Source organism: Budorcas taxicolor, chromosome 6 (genome assembly GCF_023091745.1).
Source record: "Budorcas taxicolor isolate Tak-1 chromosome 6, Takin1.1, whole genome shotgun sequence".
Classification (NCBI taxonomy): domain Eukaryota; kingdom Metazoa; phylum Chordata; class Mammalia; order Artiodactyla; family Bovidae; genus Budorcas; species Budorcas taxicolor.
The window spans coordinates 6917761-6932208 of record NC_068915.1 but is presented as its reverse complement, the minus strand read 5'-3'; the positions used below and the strand labels follow the sequence as shown (position 1 = coordinate 6932208).

General features: G+C 38.7%; 1 protein-coding gene and 1 non-coding gene across 2 annotated transcripts in view; one reads left to right on the top strand and one right to left on the bottom strand.

The window, feature by feature from the left end:
- Nucleotides 1-14448, top strand: part of SYNPO2 (synaptopodin 2) — a 198535-nt gene that overhangs the window by 6021 nt on the left and 178066 nt on the right. The window lies entirely within an intron of this gene.
- On the bottom strand, nt 1540-1612 carry TRNAE-UUC (transfer RNA glutamic acid (anticodon UUC)). The gene has a single exon. It is a non-coding gene; the product is annotated as a tRNA-Glu (tRNA).

Below are 14448 nucleotides of genomic sequence, written 5' to 3'. Positions count from 1 at the left end.
TTTCATTGTTTGACCATCTCAATGAGAACATATTTATAGTATTGAATTACCTTAGGCACTTTATTTTTCTGAATTATTTACCATTCTTTTCTTATTATTAAAAAGCAGAGATGGCCACATTGTCAACAAACTGTGTCTTCAAAGTCTTTGTGAACGCCATTGGCATGCGGCAGATCAGCCATAGTAGATGCAGTTTGGTGTTATGATGGTCTGGCTGTAGTTATCCTTAACTGGTATATAAATATGGTGTGTTTCAGATAAAGTACTGAAAAATGTGGTGGATTTACTATTCAAAACATTATAAATGCAAGATGTGTTATTTGATTATGTCACAAATAGTTTTCCTATCCACTGGGTTTTGGTTTTCATCATCTTACTCACCCAAGACTAGCTTTTCCACTTTGGAAGTAGTGTAGGTGCTACAAAGATAAAACAATGTTGTGGATGAATTTTCCTGAACTGAACTATGCACTTATCTTCTATCTGATCCCACTTAGTCTATAAAGTGTGAGTTGCTCAGTCTAAAGTGTGAGTCGCTCAGTTGTGTCTGACTCTTTTTGACCCCATGGACTGCAGCCTGCCAGCCTCCTCTATCCCTGGAATTTTCTAGGCAAGAATACTGGAGTGGGTTGCCATTGCCTTCTCCAGGGGATCTTCCTGACCCAGGGATTGAACCCGGGTCTCCCACATTGCAGGCAGGTTCTTTACTGTCTGAGTCACCAGGGAAGCCCAAGAATACTGGAGTGGGTAGCCTATCCCTTCTGCAGGGGATCTTCCTGACCCAGTAATCAAACCGGGGTCTCCTACATTGCAGGTGGATTCTTTACCAGCAGAGCTACCAGGGAAGCCCCATGCTTCCTTTATCAAAACTTCCATGGCTTGAATTTAATCTTTTTAGAATGCATTATTTTTTCCAGAAGAAATCTATAATAATGGTCAGAGTATCATTTTCCTCCAAACATCTTATTTCCTTTAACAGTACCTTCTGGAGATAGTTTCAAGAAACTCATATTGTTACTTATGGGTTGCTGGGCACTTCTTCAATCACCTTTTAAATATAATGAGAGAACTCAATGAGGTTACCACATTTAAGATCCCATTTCAGAGGTTAAGTGACATCCTCAGGTCTTATAAGTAGTAGAGCCAGACCTGGGTTCACCCAGTCTTCTAAGCTTCTACACTTGATACTTTTGGGTTAAGTGTAGCTTGAACAGCTGGTTAAGACAAAACGAAGGACCTAAACAGACCTCGGTAGAAAGATTGTTGTGGTCCCATAAACCAAACTTACTTCTTCTGTTCTGACATTAAGTATATTATAATTTAAATTAGTGTCAGATCATTTTATTTGTAGCTTTTATTTCTGGAACAAATAATTTTAGGAAATGAAATAGAAATAGACTAGAAACTTTCATAATTCTGTCTTCTGAAGAACAGATTAAATTATTTTTTTCTGATCAGATTTCCCATGTCTTCTAAACAAATATGACTTGCTCCTTTATTTTTGTTTTTGGCTGCACCAAGCAGCTTGTAGAATCTTAGTTCCCCGACCAGGGATTGAACCTGGGACCATGGCAGTGAAAGCACCAAGTCCTAACCACTGGACCATCAGGGAATTCCCATGCTACTTTATTTTGAAGCAAAAAATTTCTAGCAGTAAGACCATGTTTGAGAATTTTACCATACAGTTTAGGACACATTGCGGTGGGAACTGAGTTCTGACTTCACCTCCTCCACGGCTCACTCACTTCCTGCTCCATATGTGATTACTCCTGCTCCTTCAGCTCAGGCCCTCTCCAGCTGTTTCTCAGATGACTAGCTGGGCATTTTAACTGTCTCTCTGCTTAGGGTTTCACATTCCTCAGGTTCATGCTATAGTGAGCTACCGGAGAGACTTTTCTAAATCACCTGCTATACCACTGCTTAAAATACTTCAAAGTCTTCCCATCATAGTCATCAAAATAACCATAACATTAAAAAAAAATCTTCTGTATATTTAAGTGCTTTATATATTATATCATTCACAATAGCCTTAACTATCCTTTTTTTTAAAGAAAAAAAAACAGATGAGAAAACTGAACCTTAGAGAAGTTAGGTGAGTAACGTAAGGTGGTAGAGCAGGTTCAGGCATCCAGGATGGAGGCCAGTGAGACACCAAAGCACAGGCTCTGAACGGCCGCCGGGACTCTCTATATCACTGCAACGTGTTTTATAGACACCAGTATGTATTAAGTGTGAGTTCTTATAAAATCAGCCATATTGATGACATCCTGAACCTCTTTTGCCCTTCTTTTCATTTTGCTTTTCTCTTCAATTCAACTTGCCTAAAATAATGCACTGAATGAATTTTATATGAGGCATTTCATGAACCTCTCCAAGAATTTTGTCTTTGTTAATCCATGTTAAAGCTGGTACTTCATCAGTGGCCTTATTTACATTTTTTTCCCATAAAACACTGATTTTTTTTTTAATTAAAGAATTCATTTATTTTGAGAACTTATCTATCTCCAGTACTCTTCCTTATTGGCTTTCCAAAGAAGTAGTTCATCTATTTCAGTATTGAAACAGAATCAAGAAAATAGTCCAGGACATGCCAGAAACATGTTCTTTTATCTAACTTTACAGCAAAACTCCTCCACCATATAGTTTGTTCTAATATTATTTCTACCAATTTCCTAGTTCTTTTTTCTTTACATCTTCAACAATATTTGCTGATAAAAAATATATCTTGGTTTGTTGCCCATATTGTATTATTTTTAACAATTTTAAAATGCATCCATGAGGAGCTTTCTAAACATTATGGTTTGGTTTAATTCTGTCATGGTTTAAACTGAGTACTGCCTGACTTCAGCCATTGTTGAAAAAACAAATTTGGAAGTTTCTGATGCTTAGTTATTATATATCTTCTTAGTCTTGACTACTTCACACTAACTAATATCATAGAATGCAATAAGATGAAGTTCCTCTCTAACCACAGTGGATATAAATCCATATTCTAAATAGTGTTCTTAGTAATTCTGAGTATTTTACCTACCTGTCACATATGATTAAATAGTAATTGTGTTTAATCTCACTCCATGGCTGATGAAGTGTTTCTGAAGGAATATAGAGGAGGGTCAACTCCTTTTCTCTTGAGCCTGAAATGTAAGTGTTATTTTTAATCAATAGTTGCCTGTCAGGAATATTTTAAAACTTGTGTCATTTTTTGAGAGTTATAACTATTGATAGATAAAAACATGGAAATTCATTTAATTGAGCACCATAATACATAATATACTGCAAAAGAAGGAACATGTGAGGAAGCCTCTTTCCCCTCTGCCATGCTAGGAGGTGAACCTATGCAGTGGGGTCACCTCAAGTACTGTTTGAAATTCCTAACTGTCTGGACCAGACTGGACACAAGGTACTGATGTCAATCCATGATGGTAAAGAATCTGCCTACAGTGCTGGAGGCTCAGGTTCAAACCCTGGATCGGGAAGATCCCCTGGAGAAGGGAATGGCAACCCACTCAAGTATTCTTGCCTGGAGAATTCCATGGACAGAGGAGCCTGGCCGGTGGTAGTTCATGGCGTTGCAGAGTTGGACCCTACTGAGCAAGTAACATTTTCACTTTCCAAACATTAGAGCTCCTTTTCATATTGTAGTTGAAAATAAATGTACATGGGAGTTCTAGTTGGCTTGGCAGATAAGTGAGGGTAGCCTTCCAGGCACAGGGCACTGCGAGGGCAAGGCTCTAGGATTGAAGCATGCTTGGCATACTCAAGGAACTGTGAAGATGCCAGTTGCAGCTGATACCATTTCCATGAGAAATGGCTGTTAGAAGTCCAGTCTTTCACAGTGATAAAAGCAAAAAACTCTCTCTCCTGGGAATGCCGACCATGTGGCTATTTTCCCATCTTTAAATGATTAACACACTGGTCCCAGAGAACAACTCTAAGCTATCATCTTCCTATTTCCTTTTCATCCATTTCAGCTTTTTATAATGTAGAAGCCTACTGGCCATTCTTTGGAAAACTTTATTTAAATGGATAATTACTACCGCGTCTTATGTAGATGTTTGGTTAAACATTTTATTTATTTTTTATTTTATTTTATTATTTATTTTTTCTTTACTTTACAATATTGTATTGGTTTTGCCATACATCAACGTGAATCCGCCACTGGTGTACACGTTCCTGAGCCCCACCCCACCCCCCAACTCCCTCCCCATATCATCCCTCTGGGTCATCCCAGTGCACCAGCCCCAAGCATCCTGTATCCTGCATCGAACCTAGACTGGCGATTCATTTCTTATATGATATTATACATGTTTCAATGCCATTCTCCCAAATCATCCCACCCTCTCCCACAGAGTCCAAAAGACTATTTGATACATCTGTGTCTCTTTTGCTGTCTCGCATACAGGGTTATCGTTACCATCTTTCTAAATTCCATGTATATGTGTTAGTATACTGTACTGGTGTTTTTCTTTCTGGCTTACTTCACTCTGTATAATCGGCTCCAGTTTCATCCACCTCATTAGAACTGATTCAAATGTATTCTTTTTAATGGCTGAGTAATACTCCATTGTGTATATGTACCACAGCTTTCTTATCCATTCGTCTGCTGATGGACATCTAGGTTGCTTCCATGTCCTGGCTATTATAAACAGTGCTGTGATGAACATTGGGGTTAACACGCATCTGTTTCAATTCTGGTTTCCTTGGTGTGTATGCCCAGCAGTGGGATTGCTGGGTCATATGGCAGTTCTATTTGCAGTTTTTTAAGGAATCTCCACACTGTTCTCCATTGTGGCTGTACTAGTTTGCATTCCCACCAGCAATGTAAGAGGGTTCCCTTTTCTCCACACCCTCTCCAGCATTTATTGCTTGTAGACTTTTGGATTGCAGCCATTCTGACTGGTGTGAAATGGTACCTAATCGTGATTTTGATTTGCATTTCTCTGATAATGAGTGATGTTGAGCATCTTTTCATGTGTGTGTTAGCCATCTGTATGTCTTCTTTGGAGAAATGTCTGTTTAATACTTTGGCCCATTTTTTGATTGGGTCGTCTATTTTTCTGGAATTGAGCTTCAGGAGTTGCTTGTATATTTTTGAGATTAGTTGTTTGTCAGTTGCTTCATTTGCTATTATTTTCTCCCATTCTGAAGGCTGTCTTTTCACTTTCCTTATAGTTTCCTTTGTTGTGCAGAAGCTTTTAAGTTTAATTAGGTCCCATTTGTTTATTTTTGCTTTTATTTCCAGTGTTCTGGAAGATGGGTCAGAGAGGATCCTGCTGTGATGTATGTGGGAGAGTGTTTTGCCTATGTTCTCCTCTAGGAGTTTTATAATTTCTGGTCTTCCATTTAGATCTTTAATCCATTTTGAGTTTATTTTTGTGTATGGTGTTAGAAAGTGTTCTAGTTTCATTCTTTTACAAGTGGTTGACCAGTTTCCCAGCACCACTTGTTAAAGAGATTGTCTTTAATCCATTGAATATTCTTGCTTCCTTTGTCGAAGATAAGGTGTCCATAGGTGCATGGAGTTATCTCTGGGCTTTCTATTTTGTTCCATTGATCTATATTTCTGTCTTTGTGCCAGTACCATACTCTCTTGATGATTGTGGCTTTGTAGTAGAGCCTGAAGTCAGGCAGGTTGATTCCTCCAGTTCCATTCTTCTTTCTCAAGATTGCTTTGGCTATTCGAGGTTTTTTGTATTTCCATACAAATTGTGAAATTATTTCTTCTAGCTCTGTGAAAAATACCGCTGGTAGCTTGATAAGGTTTGCATTGAATCTATAGATTGCTTTGGGTAGTATACTCATTTTCACTATATTGATTCTTCCAATCCATGAACATCGTATATTTGTGGTTAAACATTTTATTAATCTTTTCCTTCCTCTGAAATTAATTCTCCCAGTGAGATAAGAAGAATTTAAGAAGTGTTAAAGAGCATTCAGAAAACGAAGATCATGGCATCCGGTCCCATCACTTCATGGGAAATAGATGGGGAAACAGTGGAAACAGTGTCAGACTTTATTTTTGGGCTCCAAAATCACTGCAGATGGTGACTGCAGCCATGAAATTAAAAGACGCTTACTCCTTGGAAGAAAAGTTATGACCAACCTAGATAGTATATTCAAAAGCAGAGACATTACTTTGCTGACTAAGGTCCGTCTAGTCAAGGCTATGGTTTTCCCAGTGGTCATGTATGGATGTGAGAGCTGGACTGTGAAGAAGGCTGAGCGCTGAAGAATTGATGCTTCTGAACCGTGGTGTTGGAGAAGACTCTTGAGAGTCCCTTGGATTGCAAGGAGATCCAACCAGTCCATTCTGAAGGAGATCAGCCCTGGGATTTCTTTGGAAGGAATGATGCTAAAGCTGAAACTCCAGTACTTTGGCCACCTCATGCGAAGAGTTGACTCATTGGAAAAGACTCTGATGCTGGGAGGGATTGTGGGCAGGAGGAGAAGGGGACGACAGAGGATGAGATGGCTGGATGGCATCACGGACTCCATGGACGTGAGTCTGAGTGAACTCCGGGAGTTGGTGATGGACAGGGAGGCCTGGCATGCTGCGATTCATGGGGTCACAAAGAGTCGGACATGACTGAGCAACTGAACTGATTTGAAAGAGCATTTGATGTACAGATCCTATTTATTTTGACATCAATGTCAGACCTAGAGCAGATAGTTTTACTATATTTTCTAATTTATCTTAATTTCATTTCTTCCTCAAAAAGAGATGGTTTTATTTAGATGTTATTTGGAAACTGACCCACTGAAAAGATGAAAGCATTTTAATGTTGGCTACCACTTACTGTATAGCTTTAAACAGATTTTTCTGAGCTGGTTTCCTCATCTGTAAAATGTCCTACTATGTAATGGAATTTCTGTTTTTACAGAAAAAAAAAAAAAGTCACCAGTTTTACAGGTGAGGCATCTGGAGAGCCAAGCAATCAGTTAACAATGTGTCTTGTGATAATTTTGAAACATTCTATGTTAAGACCATATTTGATACATAGTAATCATGCAGTAAAGGAGTCTATCATTGTTATTATAATTCTAATTAGAGGAGGAAGTAGCTGTCTTCTGGGCTTCCCTAGTGCCTCTGTGGTAAAGAATCCACCTGCGATGCAGGAAACCTGGATTCCATCCCTGGAGAAGGAAATGGCAACCCATTTCAGTATTCTTGCCTAGGAAATCTCTTGAACAGAGGAGCCTGGCAGGCTGTAGTCTGTGGGGTCACAAAGAGTCTGCGACTTAGCGACTAAACAACAGCAACAAACTGTCTTCTACACAAATTTATTTTTTTTTCAGAAATTAAGAAAAGCCGTCCAGTCCCTTTTCTCCAGATACCTAATGCAAGTCAAGAGCACAAAGGTTAAATAAACTATTTTTGATGATTATTTTACCCAGGGAAAATTTTCAGTTTTAATAAAATGCAACATTTCACAGAATGTATGCAGCTATCAATTATGAATCAAGATTTCTTTCTTATGTAGTTTACTCAGCTTGAGGCAGTAAATCCTTAAGTTATATGTTTTACAAGGTCAAGTAAAATGATTTTCCCACTTAAAAATAGTACTCTTTTTTTTATTGGACTATAGTTGATTTACAATGTTGTGTTAATTTCTCCTGAGTACAGATTTTTAAAAGGAAAATACCTCAAGCCATGAAGAATTGTCACTTATAGTGCTGTTTAGCTCCGTTTAGAGTAAGTCAACTCTGACTCTTTCAATCATTTGAGTCTGCGCCTCGGTTTTCTCATTTATCAAATGGAGATAGTGTTAGCTCTGAGGAGTGTTTTCAGGGTTAGAAATCGCATATGCAAATTACTTAACACACAGGAAACATTCAAGTGTTTTAAAAAATTACTACTACCACATCTGTGGTTATCCCAGTTTTATTTAACCAACCTTTATAAAATTGAAGGGTTATCTGCTGTCTTCCATGCAAAGCTTTTTGAGATCCAGATCCCAGTGTCCTAAGAAGGGGCTTCTGTGGTCCTCGGGATCTCTCCCTGTGAGATGGCTTGTAATGGTTTCAGAATGTGGCCTTATGCTCACTGAGTAAGCCACTGCCCTTTCACTGGAAGCAGCATATGGAAACCATCACGAGGAGAAGGAATCATTTCAAGTGCTTTGAAAATATAAAAGAAAAATAAATTGTTCCCTGGTAAGTATATATAGGACGTTGATCTCTGAATAGTCAGGAAAACTCTGTGCCAGGGCCTTTGGGGAAGGCTAATGAGCCTTTCAATCCCTCCCCAGCCTCCACCTCCACAACCCTTGTCTGCTAAATTAGAAGACGTTATTACTATATAAGGCTGCTTTTTCTGAGTAAGTGATAATAGTTAAACTCTTGGTGTTTTTAGCTTTTCCAACAGTGGAGAGTTATTTTCATCAGTCAAGATGAAGCTAAAATGAAAAAGAGTTTGTGAAAAGCTTAGGCTTTGGGAGTCAGAGACTACCATAACAGTCACCTTTATTTTTGTTTCTTTCATGAAAAGCATAATATTTTCCACTGGATGGTGCTCAGCATGACTGATATTAGGTTGAATTGTGTAAATATTATATTACATGTATTGGCTGCTGCAGAGAGTCAAAACGCAGTGATCCATTTTCAGGGCTCCAATCTTTTGGCCGCCTGCCTGCCAGATGGGGAAATGTTGATCAGAACAGTTTCATCCTGAGGCAGAGCTGCAATCTGAGAGAGGAAGCCCGTCGTTGTCTGCTTCCTCCGAGCCAAAATGGCCACACGGCTTCATGTTGAGTGAGTTACCAAGGGCTTCCTTCAGCTGCAGGCGCTGGGCTGAGGGTAGACATGAATTCAATTAAGGACCCATTATGATAGTTATTCCATTCTGTTCTTCATTACCGTCAGCTACTCTCACCCTCAGCTTCTTTTTCTTCTCTGAGAAGGAAAATTCCTCATTCTCTGTCTTCACGGCCCCCATTCTCTTCTCATTGTTTATCCAGTTCTTTTTATGCCTCTCTTTCCCCCTGTAGCTTCCTAAGCAAATTAAGACACCAAATCTGATATTGCTTATCTGCACAAGAAAAAGGAATAATATTGTGTGTGTGTGTGAAAGAGAGAGAAGAGACAGAGAGAGAGCACAAAAGAGAAAGCTGTATATAAGTCTCTCTTCCTTAATTGATTTTCATGGAAAGGTAACAGTATGCTGGATTTTTCAATTCAGAGCTGAACTAATATGAACTAGGGTGGAGAATTACTTTCCAGGAGTGTGTCTCCATGGTCCAGTCCTTCACTCCGAGAAACTCCTTTTCAAGGCTTTAGGCCCTTTGCCTCCTATCATTGTCTCTGGTCGGAGCAGCTTGCTTCTTCCTGGGAGGCGGTTCTCATTTTCTCCTGAACATGACATGTTTATTCTTCTCCCAGGTCTCTGTGACTTTGACCGTGATCTTTTCTGCAATGGAATGTTTCTCTGTATTTAATTCTCCCAGTCCATAAAAGGTATGCAATAAGGACTATTATTTTTTACCTGATTAATAACGATTCTTTTTCATTTAGTAAGGGATAAAATCACTTTCAGTCGAAAACAAGGACATATTGTTTGAGGAAGTTCATGAGTTTTGTCAGAAGCTTTAAGGATAAATGTTTTGAACGATAAAGGTAAATGAATTGAAGTTCAGAATCTGTATCAAAGGCAAGTGGGAGCCAGGAGACGATTCTGCTGCAGGATTAAAGAGGGTAAAGGGCAGCCAGAAGGGGTCTGTGGTGGCAGGTTAGCACAGCATGAAACAAGGGCACTCTTCCTTTAAAAGTACTCACGTTACCATCAAACCACAGCTCTTACTCAGACCCCAGGGTCCTGGAGCCAAGGTAGCAAAGGGTGGCTTCAGATCACAGTATGCCTTCTTATTTTGTACTTAACAAGCAAATATGACTATTCTGATAGAGCTAATGGCTGTGATAAAGAGGCCTTTTGCTCATTGGTATCTCTGGTTTAAAAATTTGCATTTTCCATGCTTATATTGTCACCTTTGCTCTTTGAAAGCAGGAGCCTATATCGTGTATCTCCTAAAACAGGGCTCTTTAATGTAGATAACATACATACATGTGTAACGAGGGACTTAAATCAGCCATGTACTTACTGAAACATTGTTGAATAAATGGATGAATGAGTAGATGTGTATTTTCTATTCTGTAGTGTGAGGTAGCAACTACTGGAAAGCCTGATTTTGCTGAAGCTTTATCTGGTGTTTTTTTAAATGAGCAGTTTGTTTAAAGAGTGATTATAAGAGTGATATATATGCTTTGTAAGTGTGTGTGTTCCTATTGATTTGATATTATCTAGTAACCAGATGCCAATTTAAGAGTTCAGTGAAAAGATCATTGACTGAATGGAAATCAGGAGACCTGAATTTTAGGCACTAACTTGAGTTTAGTCTGCTACCTCAACTAAAACTCTCTGACTCCCCATTTCTCTACTTATAAAGGGAAAGATTTATTGATAGAACACATAAAGTGCCTTATAGCTAGATTCTATTTTAAATGAAGAAGATAATAGATGAATGAAAACACCCATCAATGGTCATATTTCCTCTGTTAACATGAAAAAATACAGCAGTGTTTTCTGCAAAAAGGCAATTTGCTATATGGCATTTCTAGGGGACTCTTAGTCTCATTTCACCAAATCATAATTTGTAGCATATATGTGTTTTAAATAAATAAGCAAAAATCTCAAATGACATCGATTTAATGTGCTTTTTTTGCTATATTTTACTTTTTTAATAATGAAAATTGTATTGCAGTGAGTTACTACTGAATTCAGCATTTTCTAATGATTTTTTAAATAAATGCTTTATTCTTTCCCTTTCTTTATTACTTTTCTAAATAAAAAGGCAGTTCACTATCATACATGAATGTAATCAACTATTTAAAAAGTATCACTAAGAATTCATGGATTTAAATAGAACTGGTGTTTTTATAAATCTGATTTCTTTTTTCAAACTCTGGATCTGACATAATTAAGAGCCTTTAAGTTTGTTTTTCTTACCCTACTAGAAACTCCGAGTAGAGAGTGGGTATAGATTACCTCACAGAGTAAAACCACTCATTCTGATGTTGCTGGACTTCTATGACAGATTGTAATTTGATGGAGAAGAGGGAATGTGTTTGATCCTCTTCATCTATTCTTTAAACCCCTCTCATTTGGGTAAACTGTGTCAAAGAAAAACAAGATACAGTCCTTGGTAAACCTGGCCTTGATTAGTTTACTTCCACATCTCAAAGTGCAGTATTTTGAATCCAATCATAGTTTCACCCCACAAATGGATTAAACTCTATATTAAAAAAAATAAAATAGCTAGAACTGAAAATGGCTTTTATTTTTAGGTTATAAAAATGACACATTGTCATTGTTAAAATATTCAAATATTACAGAAAAGATAAAAATAAAGTAAAAATTATACCATCCAGAAATAGCACATTATTAACGTTTTGGTGATATTCTCCTTAGTTCCCTCTCTCTCTTCACACATGCCAACTTACAATCACACCTATGTTCAATTCCATGTAAATGAAATGGTACTAAATGTATTCTCTTATTAAACACACAACATGAACATCTTTCTGTGTCAGTGAGTCCCGATTTACATCATCTTTTTAGTAACTGCATAGTGTTACATGCTGACCATAATTTCTGTAACCCATCCCCTACGGAACATATAAGTTATTTATAATTTTCCACTATTATAAATAGCACTCAAATGAATACTTTGCATATATAAAATACATTTGTGTACTTATCTGATCATTTCTATTGAATTAATCCTTAAAGGTAAGATTACTACTCTGAGAATATGCTATATATTTTTTTGGTGAAAATGAAGACTATCTGAATTAATTTGGTGTCAACTATAATATATAAGGAGAAAATTTCTTATCATGTACATGTCACTCATTAGTATGCTAGTCAGTACAATTCCTTTTGGCAGATAAATATGTAAATGTCAAGGTCATACAATCTAGGTAACATACTTTCACTTCAAAACACTTAAAAGTATTGATAGTGATTGGTAATTTCTAAAATGTGTTAAAAGAAAATTGAGAGGAAAAAAAATTCCCACATTCCAGTTCTATTAAATTTCTAGATTGTTTCAGGATAAAATTTTGCATAAAGATGATCAGTGTTTAAAAGTAAAGGACAAGAGGGTATTAGTGCCTAGGGAATGAGGGTTTGCAGCTTTCCATGAAGGCAATGGCACCCCACTCCAGTACTCTTGCCTGGAAAATCCCATGGATGGAGGACCCTGGCAGGCTGCAGTTCATGAGGTCGCGAAGAGTCGGACACGACTGAGCGACTTCACTTTCACTTTTTACTTTCATGCATTGGAGGAGGAAATGGCAACCCACTCCAGTGTTCTTGCCTGGAGAATCCCAGGGACGGAGGAGCCTGGTGGGCTGCTGTCTATGGGGTCGCACAGAGTCGGACACGACTGAAGTGACTTAGCAGCATGTAATGATCAAGATGTCATTGTCAGATAAATCAGATTTTTAAAAACTAACTTTAAATAAGTAATATATCTTTGAAAGATATGTGAAAGTAGGTTTTATACATGATAAAGGCATATTATAAAAGTATTGTTACAAATATCATTTTAGTATTGTTTTCTTAAAGATAGGGTAGGTTAAGAGAAGCCTTTCTTTTCAGAAACACCTCATTGAAATTTAGGTTTTAGAATTTTTTTCTGTTGGAGGGATGTTTAATTTATAAACTGTGTTGCCAAACCTGTATTTAGTTTTTATGAAGGACTGGTCCTGAAGCCGAAGCTCCAACACTTTGGTCTCCTGATGGGAAGAGCCAAGTCATTCGAAAAGACCCTGATGCTGGGAAAGATTGAGGGCAAGAGAAGGGAATGACAGAGGATGAGATGATCGGGTCAACGTGTGACAAGTGCTGTGGAGAGGTGTGCTCTGGCCTCCCTTCTCATACATAGTCGGGGATGGCAAGGCCTGGAGACAGTGGCAGTTTAATCCCCTAAAGTTTTTACAGCTCTCCAGCTTCGTACACAGGAAGCCCTGCACTCCTAGGAGAAAGGCAACTTTGTCCTGAGTTCTTCTGGAAAGAGTGGTTGAAGGGGTGGACGTGGGTGGATTATGGGCCACATCCATCCTCAGGAAGGCTGCTGCTGAAGGATGTGAGTGAACTTGTCCCTGAGCGTGGCGGAGCAGCTAGCAAACTTCCAATTATTAGTGTCCCTGGGGGCATCGAGATCACACTCATATCTGTGATTTACAGAGAGCACAGCCTGGGTCCTTATCTCTGACTCCTTCCAGAAGTTGTTATCTGTTACCAAGAAGTATCTGTTGTTGTTCTTCAGTTTCTCAGTCGTGTCTGACTCTTTGCAACCCCATGGAATGCAGCACGCCAGGCTTCCCTGTCCTTCACTATCTCTCTGACTTTGCCCAAACTCATGTCCATTGAGTTGAGGCTGCCATCTAACCATCTCATCCTCTGTTACCCTCTTTTCCTCCTGCCCTCAATCTTTCCCAGCATCAGAGTCTTACCCAGTGAGTTGGTGCTTTGCGTTATGTGGCTGAAGTATTGGAGCTTCAGCTTCAGGATCAGTCCTTCCAATGAATAATCAGGGTTGATTTTCTTTCAGATTGACTGGTTTGATCTCCTGTAGTCCAAGGGACTCTCAAGAGTCTTCTCTAGCACCACAGTTAGAAAACATCAATTCTTTGGCACTCAGCTTTCGTTATGGTCCAACTCTCACATCTGTAGATGACTACTGGAAAAACCATAGCTTTGACTATATGGACCTTTGCCAGCAAAATACTGTCTGTAAACTAAAATAGTTGACCAACCTAGACAGCATATTAAAAAGCAGAGATGTTATTTTGCCAACAAAGGTCCATCTAGTCAAGGCTATGGTTTTTCCAGTAGCCATGTATGGATGTGAAAGTTGGATTATAAAGAGGCTGAGTGCCAAATAATTATGCTTTTGAACTGGGTGTTGGAGAAGACTCTTGAGAGTCGCTTGGACTGCAAGGACATCCAACCAGTCCATTCTAAAGGAAATCAGTCTAGATATTCACTGGAAGGACTGATGTTGAAGCTGAAACTCCAGTATTTTGGCCACCTGATGCAAAGAGCTGACTCATTTGAAAAGACCCTGATGCTGGGAGGGATCGCGGGCAGGAGGAGAAGGGGACGACAGAGGATGAGATGGTTGGATGGCATCACTGACTCGATGGGCGTGAGTTTGGGTAAACTCCAGGAATTCGTGATGGACAGGGAGGCCTGGCGTGCTGCAGTCAATAGGGTTGCAAAGAGTCGGACACAATTGAGCAACTGAACTGAATAGAAAGGAAAAGACTAGAGATCTCTTCAAGAAAATTAGAGATACCAAGGGAACTTTTCATGCAAAGATGGGCACAATAAAGGACAGAAATGATATAGATCTAACAGAAGCAGAAGATATTAAGAAGAGGTGGCAA